We start from the raw sequence: 18,134 nt of genomic DNA on the forward strand, positions 1-18,134 counted from the left end.
TGAGTTTAGAGGTACAATACCTCATATGCAGTAAGATAAAGAAAGAGTAGAGGATTAAAGAACAAAACCACTTACAAATCTCCCTTTCGGTGTTTACAAACATTTCCAAAACACCTATTAAAAAATAAAATAAAGAAGAATGAACATTTTCTAAATACCAAGATATAACCTGCAGTATTAAACCAATAACTGTACTGCTGCTTCACATTGGTACTAGGGAGGTCAGCAGTTGAAGGTGCTACATCATGAGTTACCTTGACATTTCAATCATTGGCTTCGATGTAGAATCTCTTTGAGACTATGAAGCTAAAGAGAAGGTGATAACAAGGTATGCACTGTATTATTCAACACTCAATATTAATTTCGACGATTCTTTATATCTTTCTCGCAGCAGCATTCCTGAACATTTTTTTTTAATTATTATTCCGGAGATAGGGAAAGAGGAGTAGAGAGAGAAAGGTAGAGTGCTATATGCAGGCCCCTATTCAATATAGTGAAGAATGGGATAATGTACTGTGCAGTTACAGTAATGATGCATCAAGTTCCATTCAAGTGTGCGCTCCACTGCTTCTCACTAGAATTAATAAGGTACTTGTTGAGTCAGAGCTTCCCCACCTTATGCACATTATTGTCCTAACTGAACATGGAAACAAAAATAGAAATAAGAAATAAAAAAATACAAAATACAAGACACCAATAGAAATGGTTGAATTAAATAGGAAATAGACTGCTCGCCTGATTTTTTACTGCTGTTGACTTGGTTACATTTGCTATTGAGTTGGGTTAAAATAATAACTTCCTCAAAACCAGGGAGATCAGAAAGTTCCCTAATTTCTACAAGGTATGGCACACGAACTAAAGCCTTATATTTGTATTTTGCCTTTTACTGTAGCTCCCCGATTTCTCCCAATTCCAAAACCACTTTAAAATCAACAATATATTTTCTCTGATTGTGAGATATTGAAATAAACAATATTTTTGCTGCAATGCTTAAAATGGCCAACATTGTTATTTTGTAAAAAAAAATGGCTTTATAAACAATTCCTATCATTACAACATTGGAATTGCTGCAGCATTCTTAGGTTTGAAAAACGAAATAGCCCTCAACTAAAGCAGTATGTATTGAATATTATGTAATTATTTTCCATTATTGTGCCATTCACAGTTAGACTTCCAGGCCTAAACGTAAAACATTGGTTATCATACACTTAACTATAAAATAACTTACATAGCTTATACATAATGTATAACTCTGTTTACCTAATGTAACTGTGTATTTGTAACCATGTATCTGTCATCATAACTCTGTGCCCAGGACATACTTGGAAACGAGAGGTAACTCTCAATGTATTACTTCCTATTAAATAATTTTATAAATAAATAAGCTAAACTTTATAACAGGGGGCAGGTTGTAGGTCCCCCTAGAAGTTGTATTTTTGATCCTTCCCTGCTCAAATCCCTCTCCTGGCTTCCTATCAAATCCCGTATCACACATTCAATTCTCCTCCTCACATTTAAAGCTTTACACTCTTCTGCTCCTCCATACAACCCTAGTTTCTCGCTATGCACCATCCCAACTCTTTCTTTCCGCTCAAGGATGTCTTCTCTCTACCCCCTTTGTATCTAATGCCCTCTCCCGCCTTAAACCTTTCTCACTGAATGCCCCACACCTCTGGAATGCCCTTCCCCCCACTAGCACCCTCTCTATCCACCTTTAAGACCCACTTTAAAACACACCTGCTTAACGAAGCATATGAGTAGCTCCGTGGCTAACACTATACACCTGATACATAAACCTTAGCCCCTTGCAGACGCACTTACCAGAATGCCCTCCTACTGTCTGTTCTTCCTACCTACCAATTAGATTGTAAGCTCCTTGGAGCAGGGACTCTTTTTCCTAAATGTTACTTTTATGTCTGAAGCACTTATTCCCATGATCTGTTATTTGTATTATTTGTTATTTATATGATTGGCACATGTATTACTACTGTAAAGTGCAATGTACATTAATGGCGCTATATAAATAAAGACATACATACATACATACATCCTATTTCCTCAGATTTCCTCCACTCCCTCTCTGGCACACTGAGTCCCACTCTGACTCACCTTTTTACACCATCTGCATATTCCCATCTTCTTTCAAACATACACTCATTATGGCCATTCTAAAGAAACCTCTCTCGACCCAACCTCCCTCTCTAACTACTGCAGGGGCAGACAGGCCAGGGGGCAAAGATTTGAACAAATTGGGCTGGTCGACAGTAGAGGAGAGAAGCTGTGTGCTGCACTGCACATTACGGCCAGCAGGTGGCGATGCAGAGCCCAGCAGCTCCATCTCTCCTCTCCTGGGCTGGCTGCTCCTGTCAATGGAAATTAAGTGTGTGTAAATGTGTGTATGTATATGATGTATTGATGGTATGTGTCATGCATCACACACACATACATACAGTACTACATGCTACACACATACACTCCATGCAACACACACACACACACACTCTGTGCAACATACACACAATATATAAGCAGGGAGCACACCTAAGGTACCTGGCTGGGATATATGCTAATAGCTTTGCAAAGTATATTTAAATGAGTCCCATCCCATATTTCCTAAAAGGTTTTTCATAAGCCTAGGGTACCGACCTAATGACTGAAATGGTATCAGATCCAACAGTACTAGAACCCACTCAACTGCTGTGTGACTGGTATAATTTCCACACTTCTGTATGTAACATCTCCCTCACCCTTTACCCCTCCCTTCTACCCCCTCCCTCTACCCCCTCCCTCTACCCCCTCCCTCTAACCCCTCCCACTACCCCCTCCCTCTACCCCCTCCCTCTACCCCCTCCCTCTAATCTTAATGGAATCAGCTTTCAGGCTAAACCATACTCCAACTGAGGTTTACTCCATCCCACAATGAGCAGCCACTTTACCTTTTCGGTTCAACATTGTCACTGTAGATTATAAACGCTTGGCCGTCATTACCTCTTTGTATCTGTTTATGCACATGTATCCTTAAAGGCAGTCCTCGGTTATCCGACGCAATGCGTTACTCAAAATGTCATCGGATAGCGAAGCGTCGTAAAGCGAATCACATTTTCCTATAGGAACACGGTTTAAATCAAATATTCTGTTCCTGAAGGCATTTTTAATTCTAAAATACACAAAATATTTTACTCAAGCAATAAGATATGCAGCACACACAGATTATCATGTAAACATTATATTTATTGATTCCAGAAGGGTAAAATAAAACTATATTATGTACAGTAATGTACATTATGAGCAAAAAAAACATCAATTATTGATGGAAGATGATTGGGGGGGATCTTCAATGGATAACAGACTTCTTGGAGGTGATGTAGGTGGACTTGAAGGTTTGGGCATCTTGAAGAAGCTCTTCAATGAAGTCTGGATAGATCTTTTCCTTTTCTGCCTGTAGATCTCTCTATAGCAGCTGATTTGGTTGGACAACCCGCGACTGACTGAAGAGCTGCGTTCAATGTTGGGGTCATTTTCCTCAAATATGGCAAGTGCGGTATCAATGTGTTTGAATGCCGCAGCCAACATTTTTGTTGATAAAGATTTACGTGGCTGTGCCACTTCCGCAGATTGGTGGGCCTCCTCTTCAGCAATTTTTTGCTCTTCTAATTGCATCAGGTCGTCATTGCTCAACTCATTTGAATGTGAGGCGAGCAACTCCTCAATATCCTCGGTTTCCATCTCCAAGTTGAGATCTTTGGCCATTTGCACAACAGTTTCTGTAACCTCTGCAACAGTCTCTGTAATGCCTTGGACATCTGACACAAAATCAGGGCACAAATTACGCCAAACTCTATTTAAATTTGATTGCTTGACTTCATTCCATGCCTCTCCGATGTTTTTTACTGCATGGAGAATGTTGTAACCCTTCCAAAATTCTTTCTTTCTTTCGACCTCCTTCCACATCAGTTGCTCTGTTGGCCTGGGCAAATGTTCGCCTAAGATATTAGGCCTTGAAGGAAGCGATAACCCTGTGGTCCATCGGCTGTATCAATGATGTGTGTTGGGGGGCATGAACACCACCATGACGTTTGGATGGTGGTCATCCAGGTACACGGGATGGCCAGGAGTATTGTCCAGGAGCAGCAGTGCTTTAAAATCAAGGTTTTGCCTTATGCAATATAATTGCACAGCTGGGATAAAATGATGCTGGAACCAGTCCTCAAAAAGTCTCCCTGTTACCCATGCCTTACGGTTGGACTTCCAAATCACTGGAAGTGTGCTCTTTGCATAACCCTTGAATGCCCTAGGGTTACAGTATCTGCATGATAAACAAGCAAAGGTTTTAGCTTGAAATCACCTGTCCTTTGCAACTTTAAAACCAGGCATAGATTTTTCTTCTTTTGAAATGTAGCTTCTGCTGGGCATTTTCTTCCAGTAGAGCCCAGTCTTGTCAATATTGAAAACTATATAATTACTATATAAAAACTATAATTTTGGCCAATGTAACAGGGAAGTTTTTAGCTACATCCTCATCAGCATTAGCAGCTTCACCGGTCACTTTAATGTTATGCAAGTTTGCCTTCTCTTTAAACCGCATAAACCAGCCCCTACTTGCAGTGAACGTTTCATCAGTGGACCCTTCTCCACACTGGTGCTTAATGTCCTCATAAAGACTCAAAGCCTTCGCCTGAATTAAGGCTAAACTAATAGGCACATGATGCTGGGATTGATCTTCCAGCCATATGATGAGGAGTTTTTCTACCTCAGCAATATGCCCAACATATTGCCTTATTGTTGTACCTTGCATAGGAGCTGAGCCCTTAATCTGTTCTAAGATTTTTGCCTTATCTTTTATTATTGTCACAATAGTTGTGCGAGGTATATCCAAGGCACGTCCAATTTGTGTGTTCGTCTCTCCTTTCTCAGAGCGCTTTATTATGTTTTGTTTTGTCTCCAAAGTAATAGATTTTCTAATCCTTTTTGGAGCAACACCACTTTGCTTTTATCAGACATGGTTAGGGCCTAAAATAAACCACTACACATTCACACAGACTGTTCAGAATGATTTCCCTAACATGCAGCCTTCTGATTGGACAATTGTAGCAATTTTGCAAAGCGCCGAAAGAGCGTCGGATAAGCCGTTCAGGCGTCGTAAAAACGGCCATACGGATGCATTGAATAGCGTTGGATAAGCCGTTCGTCGTAAAACGAAGCGTCGTAAAACGAGGATTGCCTGTATTTGTATTTAACTCTGTTTATATCATTATCAAATCTCTAAACCCCGATTGTACCGCGTTGTGGAATACGTTGGCACTTTACAAACAAAAGATATATTTGAAAGAATATATCAAGAATAATAATGCATGGTAAAGTTAGAGCTATTTTTGTGGGGGAACTCAAGGGAATGGCATTCTGGTATCTTTTAATTAGACTGTAAGCTCCTCGGGGCACGGACTCCTCTTCCTTAATGTTACTTTTATGTCTGAAGCACTTATTTCCATGACCTGTTATTTATATTATCTGTTAATTATTTGATTACCACATGTATTACTACTGTGAAGCGCTATGTACATTAATGGCGCTATATAAATAAAGACATACAATACAATACAATACAATCTTTTGTTTTTTTTTGGATCAAGGAAATTTAAATAGGGATCATTAAATGATTAGTACTGGGGCTGGAATAAATGAGTGTGTATGTTTTTTTTCTGCCACGTTTCTTTATTTAAAAGATGAATTATGAGTTGTACTGTAGTTTATCAATTCATTTTTCTTTGCTTAGTGTTTCAGCACCCTTCTCCCTACAAGAACACCACTGGGGAAAGTGATTTACCTTGCCCCTGCGGCTCATAATGCTAACAACAATACTCAAACATTCTGTAGAAAATGGAATAATATGTTAGTGTCAGTGAGTGGAAGAACAATATATTATTGAACATTTTGTAGACATACGTCTCTGACAGTAGCTAAGGACTAAGCAGCCTCACTACTCAGCACATCAGACCTGTTATTCACAGCAGCGATCTCATTAGGAACTAAATGGCAATATTGCCATCTGAAATCATTTGTGCCAAGGATTTGCTCATTATTAGAAATAGTTCCTAATTTTGAACTGATGGCTATCCTGCAGAGTAATGCAAAGCTCCTCTTCAAATATGTATTCTATTCACCAATTAAAATGAAATAAGAAACATGCACTTAATTCCCTAATAACATAATTCACAAATGTACAAATGTGGCTTACATACATACAGATGTCGCCAGAGATAGTTTCTATGCTGCCGGGGAATGCCAAGGAAATCCAACCACGACATTGCCTGGCAGTGGATAGAAGAGGCACATGCAGCCCACACACAAACAAAGCTTGCCCGAGGTTCACATCTTCCCTGCGGCTGCGGCAAAATGCTTTTTTTTCCCCACGGCTCCAGAGAACGTGGGTCTTGCAGCATCTGTAAATTAAGTTCAGTTTAAGATATTAGCTGTTAAAAAAAAAAAAAGAATGTATTAGCTAATGCTAATTCAACCTCAGTTTTCTGTGCAAAAAGCACAGTCAAATCAAAGGATTTCAAATTAACAAAGCATTTAGAACATAATGTATTTCCCACGAGAGTGTTAAATTGTTCATATGCAATTTATTTCAGCAAAACATAAAAGAACTGAGATGTATAAATGTGCTAAGAATAGGTCCCTTGCAAGCTATGAATACCTTCTGAACATTGCAGAAAATGGTAAAGGTAGTGTGATTTAAGGTGCAGTCCTGGTTAGGACTAGAGATGCGTTAATGTATTAAGAAGTGATTTGTCAAAGTCACATAATTTTGCATTACATAAAAATAACCAAAGATTATGCCAAAAAAATATCTGACAATAATTAGCATTTTTAACAAGACTTTTTAATTCAGGGCTTTTGGAAGAGAAGGCAAAGAAAGGGAGATAGGGGAGGAGTGGGAGAGGAGGAGAAGGGGTAAGGGTAGGTGGAGAGACAACGGGAGAGGGGAAATGGGGGAGAGGCCAATTGAGTAAGGCCGCGGATATAGTAGGCACACGTGCACGACGGAGCGCGTGGCATTGCGCGTCTGCCCCAGAGGTGATCCATGGCCTTTGGGATTGGGAGGGGGAGACACAATGGGGAGGCATGTCGGAGGCGTGCCTGTGATGTCACATGAGGGGTTCGCCCTGATTGACTGAAATGCTCACGTGACCCGGATGTCGCGCACAGTCGCACGCTCTCGTCGTGCGCTGTCACGGGGAGTATGAATGCGGCCTAAACATTAACTTATTTCTCTAGCAATTAAGCAAAACTTACAGTAAGAGCAGTTAAAATGTGGAATCCATTAGCCATGGAGACTATGATGGCAGATACAATAGATATGTTCAAAAAAGTTTGGACATCATTTTAGAAAGGAAAGGTATACAGGGATACACTAAATAAGTTAACATGGGAAGTATGTTGATCCAGGGAGAAATCTGATTGCCAATATCTGGAGTCAGGAAAGAATTTATATTTCTCCTTATGAGATATCATTGGATGATATTTCACTGGGGATTTTTATTTGCCTTTGTCAGGATCAATATACTGTAAGTACAGATATGGGATAAAGTATCTGTCGTCTAAATTTACCATAGGTTGAACTTGATGGACGTATGTCTTTTTTCAACCTCATCTACTATGTAACTATATAAATTGAGGTAGCCAGGCTAAAGGCCGAACAATCAAGGTCCAACAAGTAGCTCACCTCCTGTGCCAAAGGTCCTATAAGCACATAAGGGTCACCTGCTGTTTCTCGTTAAAGGATTTCTATAGACCCCCCCATTTGGACAAAACTCTTCACTCATTCCCTTCAACACCTCAAGTCAGCGCCCTTGTTATGTGGGAACTCGGATTCCAGCCTGACCGGTAAAGTTCTATTGTTACTGTTGCTGCAATAAAAGACTAATTTTATATATGTCCCTAGTATCCTTCTGCAGTCCTTCCCCGTGCTGCTCTGCCCAAAATTTCAGGTATTGCCAACCAGCTGGTGACTGCATCCCAGTGCTCCTACTGGGTGGATCCTGTACTGTAGTCCAGTAGTTAGTGACCACACCCCATGCTTCTTACCACAACGTGACTTATTCACCGAGTTATAGGCACAATTGGAGTCGCAGGTGAATATTCTAATGTGAAGATTTTATAAAACCATTTGAGCGCATCTATGCAATTCCACTATGGGACTGAACTTTTGTTTATGCACTTTAATGCAACCTGACATTCAATTCACCCAGAAGTTCCAGACCCTGAAATATGGGTATCGCTGGGCTGAGAGAGAGAATCCTATTTTACTAGATTCTCAAGTGCTAGATATAGGAAAACTCATATAATATGTACAAGTTTCTACCCCTTTTAGAGATAGTTTTTTTTAAATGATGTGAGTTGCAACCTAAGCATGCTACACCCAACAGTTTGAATTTAAGAGTCCTGCTCATCAATTCCTGTGAAACCTATAACATGTGACGAACTCAAGAATCAGAAAAGCAACAGACAAGCAGAAACCAGAACTAGTCACTGCACCCCAATGGAATAAGGTTGGGGCTACCTGATGGGACAGAATATTCAAGTGAAAATCATCTCCAATGCACCCTGCCTGGAGACTGTATGTGTGGTGTAGCAAGCCAGGTGGTTCCTTACAAAAAATGTAATCGATGCCAGCTTTGATTACTGATAACTGTAACTTTGGTTAGAATTATATGGGACGATGGAGAACTGGCCACCATATCTCACACTAGGGAACCCAGTATTACTCAGGGACTCCCAGTCTTCACCACCCTGTTCAGGCCCATACCTTCTTCCTTCACTCACCCGTCAGGCCCATACCTCACCCACCCCACTACCATTACATTCCAGCATGGGTTGTGAATACAGTCGAAAGGGACAGCGCACCATGGATTCTAGATTGTATCTTGGAATTTATTGGGCACTCTGCCAGAGAACAGGGATCCTCTAAATCTGGATTCACATACAGAGGCCTGCTATGGCCAGCATCAGGACCATAGATTCCAGAAAGATTAAGTATGTCCAAATGGGTGGCAGGGTAGTGGTGAGGGGGAACGGAATCAAAATGCCCCAAAACAGAACCTGTCAGGTTTAGAAATCTGATACGCACATTATTTCTAAGCAGAAGCAGGAAGGGGGAACTTTTTCTTGGTCCACCATGGATCAATATGGCGGAAGAAGTGAGGAAGAAAAATCTGGTACTACTTAGTTATCCCGATAAGCCCGCTGGGATGTGACATTGCATGATATTCTTACAGTACTATGCATGTTGAAAAAAATGTGTTTGAAATATATGGTTCTATGGGTATCTATGCTTTTATTTTTATATAGAGCTTCAAAAGATTAAAATGCACATGCTATTTGGTTGAATAAATCTAAAAATGAAGTACTCCAGCGCACACATTCTGGTTCAACTTTGAGTTCAGTTCATCCTATTACAGATAACCAAGACAACAGCACAACATTTAAGGGGACAGCCTCCTTGATCAGGTGCAGAGAAGGCCATCAAATTGGTAAACCACCCGGTCTAGTGGTGTCCCACCATATAGCAAGTTCTAGCAGGGGAGTGGGGGGTTCAGACTAAAAGGAATAACCTAGGGTATACTGTAGTTAGAAAGGAGGGGAGCTTGCCTGAAAAGGCATGGGATAGGTCTCCCACATAAAGAGGAGAGACTACGGGCCAGCCACTAGTACAGGGTGCCGCCATGTTGTTGCGCAACCTTGTCAAGGGCACTGAGAAAGTGGAAAGGTCGCGCATGCGCAATGGAAGAGCGCGAACGATGGGCCTGTAAGGAAAAGGCTCTGTGGGGGAACTACAATTCCCATGAGCCCTAGAGTGTTCACCTGACGGGAGGAACCAATGAGAAGGCTAGGTTTACGGAGACAGGAAAGGGAAGCGTGGGGGAGAGACCACGCTAGTGAGAGGAGATCTGGAAGGAGCCAGAGGAGGTAGTGCGAGTGCAGGGGGTCCATGACCCACCTGCATAGGACAGCTATCCCTGCAGGCCCTTAGGAGCATACCCTGAGTCCCAGTAGGTGGCTGAGCTGCAGGTACGCCCTATAGTGGAAGTATTGTCACCTTACTGTATACTGGCTAGAGACAGAGCACAGAGTTGCCGCGGTTGCAGTCATCTGGGACCAGAAGGCTGGACACCGCGACATCTGGAGGTCAAGGGTCAGATGCGTCTGATCCTTTACGAAGATATGTAGAGGTATCAGTACCGTGTTAGCCGAGCTTCAATAATCAAAAAATAAATAGATGATACCGTTCTGTGGCTAACGAAATGCTTTTATTTGTGCGAGCTTTCGAGATACACTGATCTCTTCTTCTGGCGATGTTACAATAACTTTCATCACTTGCTTTCAGGAACCTTTTGACACCTCCAGCCATAAAACACATCCACACCAGGGGAAGGACCAGCACAGATAACATTCCAATAGACACTGTTTATAGTATAGCTTTTGCTTGCTTAATTCATTGTAACATCGCCAGAAGAAGAGATCAGTGTATCTCAAAAGCTCGCACAAATAAAAGCATTTCGTTAGCCACAGAACGGTATAATCTATTTATTTTTTGATTATATATATATATATATATATATATATATATATATATATATATATATATATATATATATATATATATATATATATATATACAGTGCTCGACAAATAATAATAACCACTCGCCCGTGGCCAGTGGATTTAGGCCGCTGGCGAGCCATGCTGCAACTCTATTAATTCCCCTGCTCGCGCCCTGCTCGCGCCCCTGGTAGCCCCTGACGAAGCCCAAGTGGAGAAACGCGTAGGGCATGCGCATTGGTGGAGCAGACAGAGACCCACTGCAGAGAAACCCCCGGCACCAGAGCAGAAGCCGTGACAGAGGGATTGTAGAAGACGAACTCTCGCGAGAGTTGGAGCCGTCACACGTGATGCGGAAGGACTCTGGTATACCAGCCGTGCAGTGGACCGGCGTTTCTGTGCTATGAGTGTGAGAGACTCAGTTTAAACTCTCAACTGCTCTGATCCGATTCAACACATGTGAGTGGGATACCAACTGTTGTTTTTAGATAGGAATTTTATTAAAGGTTTTACACTATATTCCTTTTCTCCTATATTACTCTCCTTCCCTCTCCCCCCGCCCCCCTCCCCCCCCCCCCTCCCCTGCGAGATCCATTCCGTGACAAGACACCTTCCAGCAGCAGAACGATGGTGAAGCTGTGAAATTGAAGTTCATCAGTAGCAGAGTTCCTGAGTCCCACTGTGGATTAAAGGCTTTAAATTGCTGACAAACGGTAATTGCATATCTCACCACCTAAGTCCTGATTGATTTGATATACTGCCCTATGATATTTTTCTCCCCCCCCCTCTTCTCTTCCTCTCCCTGCATTTTGCACCTAGGTCACTTCTTCTTTATATATATATATATATATATATATATATATATATATATATATATATATATATATATATACAGTGCTCGACAAATAATAATAACCACTCGCCCGTGGCCAGTGGATTTAGGCCGCTGGCGAGCCATGCTGCAACTCTATTAATTCCCCTGCTCGCGCCAAAATGTTCAATTTTTTTTTTAAATAAATAAATAAATAATTCCTCTCCCTGATTGGTCTGACGCGGGGAAGAGGGCCGGCTGGCAGCTCTGGGTCAGCCTCTCTCTCCCCCCTCCCCTGCCCCTGATCCCCGCTTGCTGTCAGGGGCTCTGACTTCCGTCCCCATGGATGCAGCCGGTGGGGGGGCGCGCGCTAGCAAAGTTAGCTGCTGGATCCAGCGCGTCCCCATCCGGCCACGTTTCCCATCGGGGAGGATGTCCCCCGCATGCCCCCACATACTCAATTTCCCCCCCGCAGGCCCTCCGATGTTCCCCACAGGCCCCCTAATGTCACCCGCAGACCTCGATGTCGCCCGCAGGCCCCAGATACCCACATACCTCTGTTGAGTGGGACTCCCGGCTCTGTTTCGTGTGTGTGTGTGTGTGTTCGTTCCGTTCCTTGTAGTGTGTGTGTGTGTTAGTGAGCTGGGGCTGCAGTTCCGCGGGAGGCTGCGGTGTGCCGGGCCCGAGCAGGTACTGGGGGGGGGACACACACCATCCCCTGCAGAGCTGGAGCCGCTATTCCGGGAGGCTGCAGTGGGCCAGGCCCGAGCAGGTACCGGGGGAGGAGGGGATGGGACGGGGATAGGACGGCGACGGGGACTCGAACTACCCACTGCAGAGCTGGAGCGGGAGGCTGCGGGGGATCAAACCCGGCGCCATCAGTGCCATGTCGGGCTGCCGGGTCCCAGATCTATTCCCCCCTGCAGCAGGCGCCTCGCTCCGCTCTTGCTGCGGCCTCCCATTTAGGCCCCGCGGGGCGGGCAACGTGCAGGGGGAGTGAACGGAGGTAAGGGGGGCGGTGAACGGAGGTGGGGGTGGGCGGTGAATGGAGGTGGGGGTGGGCGGTGAACGGAGGTGGGGGGGGGGTGTGAACAGAGGTGGGGGTGTGTGAACAGAGGTGGGGGGGAACAGAGATGCAAGGGGGAGACAAGCTGGACTGGGGAGAGAGCAGAGAGGGAGACAGGCTGGAGTAGGGAGAGGACTGAGAGAGAGACTGGGGGGGGGAGAGGAGAGAAGAGAGATAAGCTGGGGGGGGGGCTAAATGCTCACAGGCAGTCAGTCGCCCAGTCAGTCACCCACCCACCCAGTCAGTCACCTACCTACCTACCCACCCAGTCAGTCACCTACCCACCCACCCAGTCAGTCAGTCACCTACCCACCCAGTCAGTCACCTACCCACCCACCCACCCAGTCAGTCACCTACCCACCCACCCAGTCAGTCACCTACCCACCCAGTCACTCACCTACCCACCCAGTCAGTCACCTACCTAAAGTCAGTCACCTACCCAGCCACCCAAGTCAGTCACCTACCCACCCAAGTCAGTCACCACCCCACCCAGTCAGTCATAAAGTCAATCATACCCTCCCCCCGTCGCCAAGTCACCCAGTCACCCCACACAATCACCCAGTCAGTCACCCCACCCAGTCAACCCATCCCCCCACAGTCACCCTTTCTCCGTCTCTCACCCTCTCTCCGTCTCTCACCCTCTCTCCGTCTCTCTCACCCTCTCTCCCGTCTCTCTCACCCTCTCTCCCATCTCTCTCACCCTCTCTCCCATCTCTCTCACCCTCTCTCCCGTCTCTCACCCTCTCTCCACCTCTCACCCTCTCTCCCGTCTCTCACTCTCTTACCCTCTCTCCCGTCTCTCACTCTCTCTCCCGTCTCTCACTCTCTCACCCTCTCTCCCGTTTCTCACCCTCTCACCCTCTCACTCACTCTCCCGTCTCTCTCACCCTCTCTCCCGTCTCTCTCACCCTCTCTCCCGTCTCTCTCACCCTCTCTCCCGTCTCTCTCACCCTCTCTCACCCTCTCTCACCCTCTCTCACCCTCTCTCCCACCCTCTCCCGTCTCTCTCACCCTCTCTCCCGTCTCTCTCCCACCCTCTCTCCCGTCTCTCTCACCCTCTCTCCCGTCTCTCTCACCCTCTCTCCCGTCTCTCTCACCCTCTCTCCCGTCTCTCTCACCCTCTCTCCCGTCTCTCTCACCCTCTCTCCGTCTCTCTCACCCTCTCTCCCGTCTCTCTCACCCTCTCTCCCGTCTCTCTCACCCTCTCTCCCGTCTCTCTCACCCTCTCTCCCGTCTCTCTCACCCTCTCTCCCGTCTCTCTCACCCTCTCTCTCCGTCTCACCCTCTCCCTGTCTCACCTTCTCCCTTTCTCACCTTCTCCCTGTCTCACCCTCTCCCTGTCTCACCTTCTCCCTGTCTCACCCTCTCCCTGTCTCACCCTCTCCCTGTCTCACCCTCTCCCTGTCTCACCCTCTCCCTGTCTCACCCTCTCCCTGTCTCACCCTCTCCCTGTCTCACCCTCTCCCTGTCTCACCCTCTCCCTGTCTCACCCTCTCCCTGTCTCACCCTCTCTCTATCTCACCCTCTCTCCGCCTCACAATCTGGATCTGGATATTTTATTTACCCTGTATATCTTAACTGCCCTATACTACACCGAAATAACTTATACTGCTCTCTTCCAGATCTGACTTAAGCTTCACACAGAAGACATTGGAATCCCCCGTAACCCAGAAGACAGGTAGGGAACACCTCCCCTCCAATGTATAACATTGCGGGAATGAAGTACCAGGACATTGAGGGATTGCGGATCAGGTAAGATCCCAGGCGGGATTGCTGCTTTAAATATTGTGAAGCGGGGGCATCCAGACACTAGTTAAGGGGTGCAGGAAACTAGTCATTCACATCTGGCTTTTTTTTCTAGATTCGACATTTATACACACACACACACACACGAACTAATTGTAGTATCATGTAATACAATAAATAAACTTATGTCAAAAACGAATGTTCTTACTAGGAATCTATTCAATTTATTTCATTTCTAGTTTTTTTTAAATGCGAGGCTGGGGGCGGGATTAGAGGCGGGGTTGGGGGCGGGACTAGAGGCGGGGTTGGGGCGGGACTAGGTGGCGAGTAGATTTTTTGGTTCGGCGAGTAGATTTTTGGGTGATTTGTCAAGCACTGTATATATATATATCAATTAAATATCAAGTGCACAAAAACTTGGGTGAAGAGATTTCTACACTATGCAGCCACAATGTCGGTTTGAACACAAAACCATAATGTAAATAGTATACAATGCACCCGGCGCAATGTAGATATATAAATGACTATCTAAAAAACATCCATATAATGACAGTATTATCAATAGCTTCACCAATTGAATAAATTGTAGCGCCAGCAAGAATTAAATGGATATGCAGGAACAATCAAGGTCTTGAAAAAGCTGTTAGAAAGGGAAAAAGTCTGAACTGCAAGGGAAGTTCCAATGTAGTTGAGCTGTGGGGTATGCAATGTCTTGTGATAATGTTCAGAGTTAAAAGTTCTAAAGTCTCTGCGTAGCCTTTCAGGGAAAGATGGTATTGGGACCTTCACGCTTTAAAATGCTTATATTCACTTATATTGTGTCTTAAAAAAAGACACTGAAGCGCCTCAGCTGTTTAAATGCTGAGTCGTCATCCAGCCACTCGCTTCTCCTTTACAGACCTCCACACAATGCTCCGTATAGCCTCCAATTTACTCAAAATACCTTGCAAACACTCCGTGTAACTTGGGCAGATTTCACCTGGTTTCCTCCTGGCATCCGTGGCTCGCTCCTGGTAGGGACGCGACTCTCGTCCACGTGTAGCGCCTTCCGGTGTCTCCCAGTGTCTCTCACAAAATCTGGTTGCATCACCGTCAGCTGTGTATGCACCAGCCCCTCCCCTCTCAACAGCCCCTGTGTGCGCGCTAGAAAATGCGCATTAGCCTATGCACTGGAGCTCCATGGCTAACACCTCTCATGAGAGGGAATACACAGGAGTAACCGCTTGTTGCAATCAGGGATCTCAGTGTGTTGTAGAGATATGGAGAAAAACAGACTTACAACAGCAATGTGGTATAAAGCTGTTTACTGTATATGTATCATACAGAATGCAACAGACAGATAAAGGGTGTTTCCTCTAACAACCCTACACGTTTCGTCCTATAGGGCCTTCATCAGGAGTATAATTTAATCTTATAAAACATTTATATTTATACCCTTAGTTGTAAAATCATTGGTTGATTGACAGACTCGCCATCCATTTCTGATTGGGTATTTGCTGCCTATCAAATCAGCGATTGTGTAACACACTCAGTGGAAACAGGCTATTCATCTGTTTATATACAACAGAAAAAATGACATATAAAGTCTTTAATGGTTTATATAAAATATACATAAAAATTCATGAAAAAAATCTTGGCACGTTCTAAAAGGTTAAATTTTAATAAGATAACTCATCTTAATTCTAATAATGTTAAGATCAATAAAATTAATAGTAATATATCAGGAGGGAATTATTTGGATATAAATTATATAGACAGTACATATAATTCATGTATTAAATCAAAAGAGAGAGAGAGAGAGAGAGAGAGAGAGAGAGAGAGAGAGAGAGAGAGAGAGAGAGAAAAAAAAAAATACGATACCGGTTGTCCCTTGATGTCGTGTTGCAACCGGTATCGTATGGTCTGTTATTGCTTTATGGGATAAGCACCAAAACTTATTTACTTGCATATGGTGTGCCGGCTGTGCATTGGATTAAATATATATATATATATATATATATATATATATATACAATATATATATATATATATATATATATATTGTGACAGAGTCACTAACTCAGTAGGCTAGAATAGTGAATGGAGAGACGCTGCAGCCAGTACAGAGTGTTAATCTCTTCAGAGAGAAAGCACAGCTGAAGACTGATTAAGCTGGGGCTGAACTCATCAGTGAAACAAGTGCTTTAAAAAGCAGGTAGTTGCTCACATAAGGTGAGCTTGTTTTTCCACGTGAGGGTGGAGAGAATTTTCCCGGCCAGGAAGCCGTAGCTGTTGTTCTGGTCCCCCAGTCCTGCGAGGAGCTTTGCTGCTGGGACCCCAACCCAGGATAAAGATTAGATAAAGATTGCTGCGAGCTGGACACAGCCTGCTCCCCGGAACCGTGTTCCTGTTTGATGTTGGAGCTGCAACACAGATAAGACTTTAGTATTATACTTATTGGTTATCCTTTGTGTAGCATATGTTTTGGGCATAACCAGATTACCTGGCTGCCCTGTTAATAAGGGCTCAAGAAGTGAGTTAGTTTCCCTAACGGGACTAGGCTTTAATTTCTAGAAAGTAGTTTCTTAAAGGGACAGTGCACCCGTACTATATTTTGGTTGTGGCCAATAAACCACTATAGTTTAACGTTTCCCAACATGTCTAGCGTCTTACTGACCCTGCCGCGAGGCCGTCCTGCCACAATATATATATACACACATACACACACACACACACACACACACACACACACACACACACACACACACACACTTGAAGAGGATACTTGTATGGTTTTATAGCTCACTGCACTGTAAAGATGTAGCAGGATTCACCATGATCCGAAGCTGCAGCGTAAAAGCAGCAGCTGCTGAAATAGTGCTGCCGTTACATCACAGTGAAAACTCATCCGGCACAAGGGCAATAAGTCCTGCCTCATCTGTACTGTAATTCCAGCGAGGAAGAGCTCTTATGCTGATCCCCTTAAATCTGTCACAAACTGCAGCAAATCTACACTTCTCCAGGACCTATATACTTTCCCTTTATTCATCTTTTCAGGATAAGTATGTAGACATGTCGCTAATTGACACCATCTGTAAATTATTTTACTTACACCCCATTTAGCGCACACTTTATGTAGTCTAACTTTATCTTGCGGCATACATTTTTTTGATAGTTAAGTTAACATGAAGTTTAATATTTAGTTTTATCATTTATTGATTATTGAGATTAAGTGCTATGTATAAAGTTTGCTCCTTGACACATTGCGACAATTTCAGACATGTCAATGGTCACTGATTTTCTGTGAGTCTCACTGATTTTTAGGTTTAGCAGTATGTCTCACTGATAGACGCTAGTACTTTTCCATTAAAATGTCATTTTGCGGTCCATAACCCTGAAATCCAACTGATACTGATTTGAGTCCCCAAAGATTAATAGCCTTGTATATTTTTTCTTTGGTCAATCAAGGTGAACATTAAATGTTAAAGGTATGGGATTTTGAGAAAACATGTATCTTCGTCATCTGAGCCTATGTGGCTTGAAAAGTTAATAGGCAAAACAGAATATGAAAAACGTTTTTGTTGATAAAAGGTATCAGCGTGAGCAAAGCAACCTATAAAACATATTCGAGCTTTTATCACAAGTTAGTTATGCGTAGAAGTTTATGGAGACCATAAAAAAGTGGATTTTTGTTGAGACTACTTGGGCAAGTAAGGCAAATAAAAGGCAGAGATATGTCATAATAATGGTGACACATTCACAGAAAGCAGGGTAAACAAAATAGACAGCATTCATTATTCCTAATTAATCAGTTCTCCAAGCCCTTGGGAGTTTTCATTCCTGCTAGTAGAGCTGTTAGGTTTGTCTTGACCTGTAGCAGTTGACATATTCACCACACGCCTTTCTCCAACATCTGCCACTTTGTGGATT

General features: G+C 43.8%; 1 long non-coding RNA gene across 1 annotated transcript in view; it reads right to left on the reverse strand.

Annotated features, from left to right (window-relative positions):
• LOC142494568 (uncharacterized) overlaps positions 1 to 15,281 on the reverse strand; it is a 162,889-nt gene extending 147,608 nt beyond the window's left edge. The window contains exon 1 of the long non-coding RNA XR_012801538.1: positions 15,169 to 15,281. This is a non-coding gene — a long non-coding RNA (uncharacterized LOC142494568). The remainder of the gene's footprint in view (positions 1 to 15,168) is intronic.
• Between the last annotated feature and the right edge of the window lie 2,853 nt (positions 15,282 to 18,134).

Source organism: Ascaphus truei, chromosome 5 (assembly GCF_040206685.1).
Source record: "Ascaphus truei isolate aAscTru1 chromosome 5, aAscTru1.hap1, whole genome shotgun sequence".
Lineage (NCBI taxonomy): Eukaryota > Metazoa > Chordata > Amphibia > Anura > Ascaphidae > Ascaphus > Ascaphus truei.